The 12,730-nt window shown below is 36.2% G+C and overlaps 1 protein-coding gene across 1 annotated transcript in view; it reads left to right on the top strand.

The window, feature by feature from the left end:
* Window positions 1-1,893: 1,893 nt before the first annotated feature.
* SOX6 (SRY (sex determining region Y)-box 6) overlaps window positions 1,894-12,730 on the top strand; it is a 691,777-nt gene continuing 680,940 nt past the window's right edge. The window contains exon 1 of the mRNA XM_006865785.1: window positions 1,894-1,965. The gene's annotated coding sequence lies outside the window, so the exon portion shown is untranslated. The remainder of the gene's footprint in view (window positions 1,966-12,730) is intronic.

Below are 12,730 nucleotides of genomic sequence, written 5' to 3'. Positions count from 1 at the left end.
TTATTTAATCTTTGTTCTGAAGTGGATTAGTAATGTAAATTAGTAGATAAGGAGTTTCAGAGTTGCTTTTAACGTATACAGCAAGACTGCATTGATAAGACAAAGGAGATTTATTGACTTTGTATTGGTGTTTATTGAAATATTATATGCTCTGAATGTCTGGAACTTTAACTGAATTAAAGATAACTGAATTTACAGAGTGATATTTTAGCTCCCAAAGAATCCAATGATTGGAGGGAAAAAATGTTTGCTAGCCACAATATTTCTGAATACATTTTCCTTTTTCCTCATTTAAATGTAAATTAAGGAATAAGATATCATGTATATCTCATAATTTCAAGCCTTTAAAAGAATAGTTGATAGAAAGACAAGGTGTGATGTCTAAAAGTGGGTAAGTCCTCAAACATCCTTTTGGAGGTTTCCAGAGTTTAAGCTTTTGAATATATTCTGTGGTTTACTTGTTTATAAAGATCTTATATTTTAGTACTCAGGGAAGGATAGAATGTAATAATAGCTTATAAAATAATCCATATATATATATATATTGTTGTTAAAGTGCCGTTGAGTCAGTTCCGACTCACAGTGACCCTGAACAAGGTTTCTGAGGCTGTAAATCTTTACAGGAGCAGAACACCTCATCTTTCTCCTGCAGAGCAGCTGGTAGTTTCGAACTGCTGACCTTGTGGTTCGCAGCCCGATTCGTAACCACGCTACCAGACCATACAGGTAAAAGTGCTCTCTTGAATCCCACCGCATCAGAGAGCCATGGAGATCTCATTCGTGCAGAATAGAACTTCTCCAGAAGATTTTCAAGGCTGTGACTTTTTTGGAAGCCGCCTTTTCTATTCTGACCCTTTGAGCTATAATCACAAAGCTGAGAGTAATAGTTCTTAGAGATGATGTTGATCAAGACACACTTTCACCCACAAAATGAATCTATTTAAATCTATTAAGCTCTAACTAACCTAGGTATATATTGGCTATATTTTTAAAATGCAGATTGAATCAAACCAATCCCTAAAATCTAGGAAAGGTTCTCACCTTAACTAGGAGTCCAGACTCCATTATTGTTTTCAGTTGAACACTACTCATGGCCATCTTGACATTTGGAAAGGATACAGCCTCTGCAACAACGTTTCTTTGTTTCAACAGAACAAAAGATATGCTGAATTTAGACCAAACAATAAAGATGAACTACTAAACCACTTTCTAATGCATGAGTGTTCTGGAGAGAGGAAACCATAGATATTTAGAGGCATAAACTGCCTCATTGTGCTGCTTAAAAACTTTTCTAAGAGTAGCTCTGTGTTTCAGTTGCATCTGTTACTTCCTCATCCAGAACTGACATGTGTGCAAGGAAAAGAATTTGGGATTGAATTGTGGTTTATACAGAATGTATTGTATGCAACCTAAGTCTCTAAATGGGCTGCACACCTTAGATAGAACAAAAATGGCATCCTTTCTAATTTATTCCTGATACTTACAAGGTATTCCTGTTGAGCACACCAGAGATGTTCTCGGTGAATTTTATGCATTTTAATTTGCATCATGTTTTTCAATGTAACTTTTCAACCTTTTTAAAATTTCTCTCTTTGTTTTTACTTATTCATACTTTTAACACATACTTTTTTACTGGACAATTTATGAAAGAACATATAATGCATGATGAAACCTCCTTGTCATTGTTTCTTTTGTCATTATCATCTTGGAAAAAGTTTGCTATTGTCATTTCGGACACATAGTGACCTTGTACAGGATTTACAAAGAGAGAGTGGGGGGTTTAAACCAGTATTATCCTACCATGTCTTTGTAGCTAGAACACACTTTTTAAATAAAGCATATAAATGAAGTTTATTTATCCTTTTTCATTTTGTTTTCTCTCTACATTTTCAGGTCATTTTCATGAATTCAAAGGCAATTTACCAGTGATTTCTGGGTGCTGGGGCTGATTTTTTGTGCATATTTGTAAGTATTGATTTACTACTACTCTTCTTATTAACAATACAAAACAGAGTTTGTAAACAAGTTCTTAACTCCTTTTGTGTCTGAATGTCTATTAGTTTTTGGGTAAGTGTTGACATAAACTTAGTGGTTATGTTTGGGGAGCGAAAATAAATGTGAAGTTCTTGCACTTGACAGAAGGTTTCTGTTTTCTTTGGAGGAGTATAGAAAAAATACCAGCTGGTGAAAAGGCCTCATGTTTGTTGTGATTTCCAGTGAACTAAACCAATAGCAGAGCTCCTTACAGTAAGCTGAAATGATAAATAATATCTTAACTACTTAGGTTTGGGGCTCAGTTATAGGAATCTGTTACCTTGAAAGTCATCTGGTCTATGTGCCTCAACTTCTGACAGTTTTCTGGTTGTCTGGACTTGACAAGTGCTCTGTGTCTGTGCTCATAGAAAAGACGTGAGGAATCAGAGTTCAAAGAGCTGTTAGTACTCAAGGAGATTAGGCACCAAGGAACCAAATACTCCTTTGGTGAATGTACAATATGTAAAACATGGTGGCATTCCTGCCTTCATCATCCAAAAAGCATAATTATATTTATAAATAATATTTTGGAGAACAAAGATAGTTTTTCTTAGGGAAAAAGGTAAATTTCAAGAAAAGAAAAACTTTGAAGTTACTAAAGTACTTTAAATTAATTGGTATAGAATAGCTTCAAGAATGTGGCAGATGATTTTTTAAAAAAATCTGTGTGTATAAGGCTATGTCTGTTGTTGTTAAGTGCTGTTGAGTTGGTTCCAACTCATGGGGACCCTACCACAGGACCCTATATAGGGTTTCTAATGCTGTAAATCTTTGCTGAAGTAGAAACCTCATCTTTTTCCCATGGAGCTTCTGGTGGGCTTGAACTCACAGTCCAGTGATTATAGCCAATCCAGTGCCACTGTACTCCTAAGGCCATATCTAGGTAACTTAAAAATTTATCGATACTGGTATGTTGAAGGGGCTCTTTTACTTTGTGTACAGCAACAACACAGGGCACGTTTCCTCTGTTGTTGTTAAGTGCTTTCTAGTCTGTTCCAACTCATAGCAACCCTGGATAAGGTTTCTGAGGATCATTTGGTGGGTTTGAACTGCTGACCTTGTGGTTCACAGTCCGTTGCTGTTCCTGTAGCTCCACACCACCTTATAAAGGAGTTTTAGTAAATTTACTTCTAGGAAAGTATTTGAAAACTTAGAGTATAAATGATTTAATATTTAAGCAGAGAACTTTGAAATTTCATTTAAAACCATCTTTTCCTTTGTTTTAGTAAGCATTGATTGAGTCAGGTATTTTGAACAAATTAAAAAAAATAAATGTGGACAATTAAATAGTATATTTTGTTTATTTTTAATGCTTTAAGAATGAATTAGAGTCTAGTGTTATGGTTATGAAATTGGATCAATTTTTTGTTACTGAAGATTGTGTCTATAAAACACAAAAGTTGTGTAAAATGCATTGTTGAGTTGGATTAAATATTAACCCATTAAATAAGCTTTTAGTTTGTGCAAGGTGTCACGGTAATGATTAGAAGGCAAAGAAAATGGAGCCATAAATGTAAAATACCTTTGAAGGGCTCTTGGTGAAAACTGATGATTTTAAGGATCTGAGTTTGTTAGAAAGCTGAGTTCAAGGAAATAATTTTGAGCCACCCAAATCTTAATTGTTTATTCTTTCTTTTGCCTCCTTTTTTTCTTCCTTTTATATCATTCAATCATTCTCTTTGGTAAGTTTTATGATGGTTTTCTTTGTTTATATTTTTAATGGCAAAATACAAGACAGTTATCAGCATTGATGACCTTCATTAAATTATAATTATACATTGTTTTTTGTTGTTGTTTTTAAGCCAGCCAAAGGCTCTCTTGCTTCTTTCTCTTCACCAAGACAGACATAGGCTAGCATTGAGTGGCAGTGATCCAATTAGCTGAGATTCTTCTCAGGACCTAGTAAAGGAAGAGACTAAAATTAGAAGGGATAGTTTTCATAGGGTTATTTCTGGAATTTAACTTTAAAAAACAAAGAACAAAACTTTTACTCAGATTTTGTCTGGTCATTTAGACAGTGGTTTTACCAGTCATACAGACATAAAACAACTATTTCTAGCCTTAAGAATTTCCACATACTAGTTTGGGACATGGACTTTGCTGTTCCTTTTGTCAGTGGACTCAAGCTTTATTAGGACTATCTCCTGATTGTATCGTCTTCTTACGAAAGAAATGTAGCAGGATCTTACTAAGGTTGTTGTTGTGATAAGTGTGGTCGAGTCAGTTCTGATGCGTAGTGAGTCTGTATAGGGTTTTAAGGAGTGGCTGCTAAGCTTGAACCACCGACCTTGTGGTGTGTTGTTGTTGTTAAGTGCCATAGAGTCTATTCCAACCAATAGTGACCCTGGATAGGGTTTCTGAGGAACGGCTGGTGGGCTGGAACTCTCGACCTTGTGGTTCAAACCAACTCTGCAGTCCAGTGCATTAACCTGCCATGCCATGCCAGGACTCCATTTGTATAGCATCTAGAATGCTTGAGTTCCTATTTCTTTCATTTATTGCAGAAACTGTCTATCACTTACAGTGAATGATGAGGCAGCTAAAACAACAGAACTATTGATCTAGTTTGGCTTGAGAATAAGCAAGTGGGATCAATGACAATGGCTGCTTTTACGAACCTTAATTTCCATGTCCTGAAGTTGCTTATTTGCTACATGATCTAAGGCAGAAAGTTATACCGCATGGCTATGGGAAGGTTTCTTAGTAAGGTGTGCAGGTCTGAGAGATAAGGAAAGTGGGATATTGTTTTGCACATCCATAATGAATGGGCCACACCAAGGGTGTGTGAGAACCGATTGGAATCTTACCTACTCAAATCTATTACCTAGGTCAGAAGAGGAAAACACCAAGAAGGACAATGTGTATCATTTCAGAAACGGAGTCTTTTAGGTTTCTGTTTTTCTTGCTTCTTTAAAGAATACAATTCATGCTGCTTCCCTTTCTTCAAAACAGGTGTTCAATAAAAAGACTTGTTTTGCATATTGATGCCCCATATTTACATATTTATCTTTAATTGAAAAATAGCTATAATGCTGACCATTCAGTTTTACCAAGGCAATACATGATTGGTTACAAAAAACAAAACAAAACCCCCCAAACAAACCATAGTTCATTAGATAACTTGCTTTTTCAGGTTACCCAAAACTTTTTAATAATTTGATTGCTGATTCCCTTTTATAAAATCTGTCTTTGTTCACAGTCTTTAATTGCAACTTTTTTCCTAAGGTCTCTGCTGAGTATTTTATTGTCTGGTACAGAAAGTGATCATTGCTTACCACTGGCCTGAGGCAAAAATAATAACAGTATCTTAAGTTGGTATAACACTTGTTTTTTTTTTTTTTTTTTTTTTACTAACACTTACTTTTGCAGATATTAAATGGACTGAAATTTATAAACAGACTATGAGGAGTGTAGTAATTATCCTCATTTTTGCAGAGTGGTGGTTATGTGCCGTGGAGTCAGTTCTGACTCATAGCAGCCCTGTACAGGGTTACTGAGGCTATGAATCTTTATGGGAGCAGAATGTCTGATCTTCCTCACGGAACAGGTAGTTTCGAACTGCTGGCCTTGAGGTTAGCAGCCCACTTTGTAACCACTACGCTACCAGAACTCCTTTGCAGGGTAGTAGGATACAAACTTTGGGAATCCTGGTATAAATACACTGCTTGTCCTGTGGTACTAAGCTATCTTCCGAGTGAGAATTTTAGCTGTCTTTCTGGTGTTACTTTTGGTCACTCTCTCAGTCTACACTTCGTTGCAGTGTAGACACTCTTAGAAAGCTGAGATGGACTCAGTTAGGGAGGAGGCTCTAGAGATCCCTCCGTAGCTTCATTTCTTCACATTCTCGGAGCATTTGCTACCCCGTGACATTTTCCTCTCACCCTGTTCCCAAACTGCCATCTACCATGCTTCTGATGAATTTTTTTGAATTGTATAGATTCTTAGGAAAACTAAACCAAAAATGGTTGCAGCAGTATATCAACAGGGAACTGCCAGAAATTCAAGCTGTGTTCAGAAGAGGTATGTGGAATGATAGATTTTATTGCAAGTGTCAGATGAATCTTGGCTGAAAGCAGAGTCTACTAGAAAGATGTTTACTTATATTTTATTAACTATGCCAAGGCATTCAACTGTGGGTCATAAACATTGAGAAGAATGGGAATTCCAGAACAAATAATTGTGCTCCTGTGAAACCTGTACACAAACTAAGAGGCAGTCATTTGAACAGAACAAGAGTACACTGCATAGGTTAAGATCAGGAAAGGCATACATTGAGGTTATATGAGGTTATACATTGAGATTATATGAGCAAATAACCCGAGAATCTGGACTATATGAAGAAGAAGGTGGCATCAGGCTTGGAGGAGGCTCATGAACAACTTGAGATATACAGAAGACACAACCTTGTTTGCTGAAAGTGAAGAGGACTTAAAACTCTTAGTAATGAAGATCAAAGACTACAGTCTTCAGTATGGATTACACAGTGACATAAAGAAAACAAAACTCATCACAACTGGACCAATAAAAAACAGCATGGCAAACAGAAAAATGTGAAGTTGTCAAGGATTTCATTTTATTTGGATCCACAATCAGTGCCCAAGTACCAGTCAGGAAGTCAAATGGCAAATCTTCTGTAAAAAAACAAAACAAAACACTGTGTTTTCAAAGCAAAGATGTCACCTTGGTGACTAAGGTGTGCCTGACCCATGTCATGGTATTTTTAATTGCTTCAAAGGCATGTGAAAACTGGACAATGTATAAGGAAAATTGAAGAAGGATTGATGTATTTGAATTAGGATGCTGGTGTGAAATATTGACTATATATATCATGGACTGCCAGAAGAATGAACATGTCTATCTTGGAAGAAGTACAGCCAACCGTTCCTTAGAAGTGAGGATAGTGAGAGTTGGTCTCAGGTACTTTGAATGTGTGATCAGGAGGGACCAATCAAGCTGAGAAGATGCTGAAAAAGAGGAAGACCCTCAGGAGATAAATTGTAAGTGGCTACAACAATAGGCTCAAACATAGCAACAATTGTGAGGATGGCACAGAACCAGGCAGTGTTTTGTTCTGTTGTGCACAGGGTCACTATGGGTCAAAACTGACCTGACAACACCTAACAACAACATTAGGAAACAAACAGAAAGAATCACAAATTCATCTCTTCATACTATTTTAAAATGGAAAGGAGTCTGTTTCTAACTGAACCTAGCCCATATCAAAGCTTCTTCACTGGGAACATCTGTGATTTTAAAGACAAGTAGGTCTAAGTGCATTATCTTTAAAAGATATTATTCCAGGCTAATCTTGACATAGAGCAGGTAAATAAAAAAGATGAGCTGTGAAAATCCACAAATAGGGCTTGAATGCCATTTTCCATGACAACGGGAGCTGCCCCATGAAAGCATTAATGCTGGGAATGTGAGGAATTTAAAATTGTGCCTTCTCAGTTTTACAGTTGTGTGCTCATGTTAATTAGAGATATACTGACATTTGAAGTATCTACATTAATACACATAGCTACTATACATTTGTGAACTGTGGCCAGAAATCTACTTTAATTGAAAGCAGTTTGCTAATCTGAATGTGTATATCCATTACAATTTAAGCTTTTAAGTTTTATATGCTAGTGTCTTTAGATACTTGTTCTTTTCTGCTCTCTGCACTTTCTTTTTCTAATTTACACCTGGAAGGACAACTTGGTCTATTTTAATTTCCTAGCAGTGTTTTGGAGCAATATTGATGGAATTTTGAGGAAGAAAAGGTTTTCGTAGTGTTTCTTATTTATGTAGTTTTGAATCTGGTTTCCCTTTCTGCCTTTTAAATCATTGGTTTTTCTTGCAAACCTTAAAATGGTCTTCCACCAAAATAAAATAGTAGGATTTAGGTTTATGGAGTTTTTTTTCCTCTGGTTATATTTAAGTACAAAAAATGTTATTCTTCATAGTCATACCGTGGTTTTAACTAGAGAAGTCCAGTGTTAGGTTGCTTGGTGTGGTGAACAGTGAGGGAGAATTCTGTTTTGTTTTTTTTCTGACATTGCTGAATTTTTATCCTTTTGTCTCATTGTCAAACTATATATCTTAATTTTTGGTTTGAATATATATTCAAAATAACCTGCTGCCTTCTTGAAGTCGTCTTTAGCCCTAGGATTTTTTTTTTTTTTTTCTTCTATGTCTGTCTTACACTTAAAGTGAAGACCACACATACACACAAATACACACGTTTTATTTTTATGCAAGCTTGTATTTCTTGAGAGTCTTGTCAGGATTTTGAACCTAATTGTTTTGTACTTGTTGTCTAATGAGACTCCCACACATACTTTTTGGACCAGCCCCTGGATATTACACAAGACTATTTGGAAAGAAGCTGCTTTTTTGTAGCACCAGAATAAACTGCTTTAAAACGTTGGTAATACTCTGGATTTATTTCATTAGATCATTTACTGGCACCATTAAACCGCTGAGACCTGGGACCATTAAAATGTACTCAGTACTATTATTATTATTATGGCCGATTTTACCCTTTATTACTTATTTCACTGTACCAAGTTCCTCTGTTCTTTCTTTCATGTTGCTTACTACATATTGTGCCATCCCAGCACATTCAGTAATTTCAAGTTAATTGCTCAATTATCAGTGATAGTCATGAAGCACTTGAAACATGCACAGTGGAAGAATTTAAAAATTTCAAAATAAGTTGGTGTGTCATAATCTTAAATATGAAGCATGCCAATATCTGCAAGCATAAAAATACACAGCCTGTGCTCGGCATTTCAGGGAAGGCAAAAACCTACTCTTAAAATCAGGGCTTTTGTCTGGTATTGAAGTGTTTCATCTTCGCTAATTTCAAACAACATGTCTAAATTTGATCTTGGTTTACTTTCAACTCTGAAAATTTTGTGATGGTTTGTAAAGGAAAGGGAAGTAAAACTATACTGATTCTGTTTAAATGCTTTACCGGAACCTCACAATCACGATCTTCACTGTGGAATGGAATTTGGTGTGAGTTAGCTCCATGTTGGATGCCAGTCAAGGACAATGATGTTTTTATAATGTTCATTCACTCATACGGCAGTCCTCGGATCACAGAACAGTGTTATACTGAAATCTAACAATATACCACCACCAAAAATAATGAGAGCAGTGCCACTTTGGGGACTTATTCTGATTCCTACATAGTAATATTCCCAGGTGTTTTCAAGAGAATTGACATATTATGAAAAAATAATTATTGTAACTGTTTTGGCAACTAAGCAGACTATCATTAATTTTTGCATTAGTATTCCATTTAGAGCTTTCTCAAAACTAATGTAGTGCCAACAGTTCTTTTTCAGGTATTATTAGGGCTCTGACACATTCTTATTGTACTGTTGTTGTTAGGCGCCATTGAGTCGGTACTATAGTAAAGCTTAATCTACTGGCTACATTTGAAGGTGGGTTGCACAAGAGTCAACATTAAAGTCATTCAGAGCTGGTTGGAGAAAAATTCTTCTTAACTTGAGATAGGAAACAATGTGGGACTTGTGGGGCAATTTGCTAAGAGCTAATAATAAACTTATATTGTTTCCAAAAGCTGTTTTCTGAACTTGTTCTTAACCAAGAAGATAGGCTTAATCATCTTTCAGTATTCTTATATACAATTTATTAATATGGAAAGGAATTAAGTCTATAGGTTGTTGTGAAGTGCTGTTGAGTCAGTTTCAACTCACCCCGATCCTGTATAGGGTTTCTAAGGAGCAGCTGGTGGGTTTGAACTGCTGACCTTGTGGCTTGCCGTCCATTGCTGATTGATTGTACAGTGCCACACCAGGAGTCCAAGTGTATATACAAAGAGAAGAGGAAATAAAGCCATTATGTGAACTGGATGGTGATCTCAAAGGAACCCTGGTGGTACAATGGTTAAAGCACTCAGCTGCCAACCAAAAGAGAGGTGGTTTGAACCTACAAGCTACTCTGTGGGAGAAAGATGTGGCAGTCTGCTTCTGAAAGATGTACAACCTTGTAAACTCTATGTGGCATTTCTGCTCTGCCATGTAGGGTTGCTATGAGTCAGAATTAACGCCACGGCAGTGGTGGGAGTAGTCTCAAATATAAAGAAATTCACCAGTTATGCACAGCTAACTATCGCTTTTATAATACAGTTATCTACAAGATGTGAAATATAATCTGTTTATAATTCAGGAAAAGTTAAAGTCATTGATTACATAAGCATGTAGACAGAAATATTTTAGTAACTATTCAATTTATAAAGATTGTTTGAATAGTCAGCACGGACTAGTTCATTTGTTGTATGCTTGTCCCTATACATCACTTTCAGCATAGAGTTTTATCTGAAGTACATATTGCATGTTATTTGCAGTACAGATATAAATCCTTATCATTTCCCCAAATGTTTGCCAGCTCCAAAGCATCAAAATGTGAGTTAAATATTGCCAGTAAAGATAAAACCATTTTCTGTATTCCTTTCCCCTTATATATATTACCTACATATTTCTTACTGGAGTTTTTACAAGATACTATAAAATAAAAGTGTTATTTCCAAATTAAAAAAAAACAAAAAACTAGACATCAGTTTCCATGAATGATTGGCAAAAGGGGCATAAGAGTTAATCAGTTAAAAAGAATTTGATATGATGACATAATGCTTGTTTTTATTATTTGTCCAAAGTTGGTGGTTCAGAACCAACAGCCACTCCTTGGAACCCTGGACAGGGTCGCTATGGGTCAGTATCGACTTGATGGCACTTAACAACAACAAGGGCTTGGTACAGAGCTTAAAAGAGAAGAAAAGATGGTCTCTGCCCAAAGGGCTTAAAATTCTATGTTACTACAGAGTTAATGTGGGTAGAGCTTTCTTTGGATACAAACTGTATTGGAGTTACCTATTTTTCTTAGTTTTCAACTCACACAGTTTCATATACGTTTAGGTGAATGAATTCATTAATAAAAGTAGATATTCTATTTTTGTCACCTGGCCTCTTTTATATTTTGAGGACGCAAAAGCAAAACAAAAATGTATGTTTGACAGTTAATTATTATTTTTTACTTTTGGATCCTGGCATAGTAGATAATTAAGCAATCTCATCAATGGAACTGAAGTCTGTACCCCTATAAACTGCCTGCATTAGGCAGAATATAGATTCCGTTTTTCTTAAAGCTATGGCAAACTGGTAATACGCCTATAACTTGGCTTTCCTTATTGTCATTAATAGTTTAGCGTTTCAATACATAAAATGGAGTGAAAACCCAGATATGTTATTCCTCCTTTCAATATTATATTTCCTCTATTATTCTATCTATATGTTGCTGTTGTTGTTGTTAAGTGTCATTGAGTTGTTTTCAACTCATAGTGACCCTTTATAGTGTTTCCGAGTAGTGGTAGGTGAGCTTGAACTGCTGACCTTGCGGTTCAAACCGACTTTGTAGTTGAGCGCGTTAACCCTTAGCACTACACCAGGACTATATAGCATCACTAATTTGAGTGGATTATTTGTGAGTGAGATGGGTCTCACATAATTTGAAATCTGATAGAGTAGGAAGCTCAGACTCAGGGAACTGCTGAGAGCTTTAAGGGATGGAAACATTCTGGGCTTTGTTCCTGGTAGTGGCATTCCTATGTGGAATCTAGTGATTATGTTGATTTTATGACTAGTTACAGGGTGTTTCCTCTGGACTTGTAGTCACAGAACAAATTACTGAGAGGCAATTTCTGGGGGAGGGCTGAGAAAATAAGACATGCTAAAAGTGGGTGTAAACAAGAGTTGAATTTCAGAAAGCTTTGGGAGCATGAAGCTTTTCGAGAAGATATGGTTGAACAAATGGAAGACATTCCTGCCCCTCCAATTCACTGTAGTAATTGGGAAGTAGAGAAAAATAAGTGAGACAAGAGATTACTGAAATGGGAGATTTTGTACAGACAGTAGATTTGAGGACTGTTTTTTTAAGATGTGGACATAATTGTTTTGGTCAAACAGTAAAAACAGGAATTTTCAGTTTCCTCCCCTCATTTCTTTGAAGTTTATTGATTTAAATTCAATGTATTTTAAGTCCACCTGTAGGACCCTTAGGAAATGGTGTCTCCCTGGCAAAAACCAGTGAGAACAATTTTGTATTACTTGGGTAAAGAGTAATATAAAGATTTAGAAAAAGAATCCCCTATCTACCGCACACCAATATTAGATGCATAAGAACTTTTGTTGTTGTTGTGTGCCGTGGAGTCGGTTCCGACTCATAGTGACCCTGTGCAGGGTTTCTGAGGCTGTAAATCTGTACGGGAGCAGAAAGCCTCATCTTTCTTCCGCAGAACCGCTGGTAGTTTCGAACTGCTGACCCTGAGATTAGCAGCCCAGAGGGAACCAGGCTCCCACTTCCACAACAGCACTTAAGAGTGCTCCAACCCATCCCAGGAGAATGGTAGAGATAGGCAATCAGGGCACTGTACTTGGTTATAGAGAAGTTAACAAAAAAATTACTATTGCTGGTGTTGAACATTTTTATGATATTATTTCCAAACCTCCTGTAAATTTACTACTTTCCTTCCCTCTTATTGTTTCTATATTCTCTCTCTCTTTTTTTTTTTTTTTTGTCAGGACAGAGTGAGACCACAACAGTTTTGTTCAAACATATATTCGCAGTTTCTAGTACAGTGCCTTATGCATAATAAATTCCCAATAAATGTTGGTTGAATTAATAA

This window comes from Chrysochloris asiatica, unplaced genomic scaffold, assembly GCF_000296735.1.
Source record: "Chrysochloris asiatica unplaced genomic scaffold, ChrAsi1.0 scaffold00083, whole genome shotgun sequence".
NCBI classification, from domain to species: Eukaryota; Metazoa; Chordata; class Mammalia; order Afrosoricida; family Chrysochloridae; genus Chrysochloris; species Chrysochloris asiatica.
The sequence above is the reverse complement of the archived record's forward strand: the minus strand, read 5'-3'. Positions and strand labels throughout refer to the sequence as shown.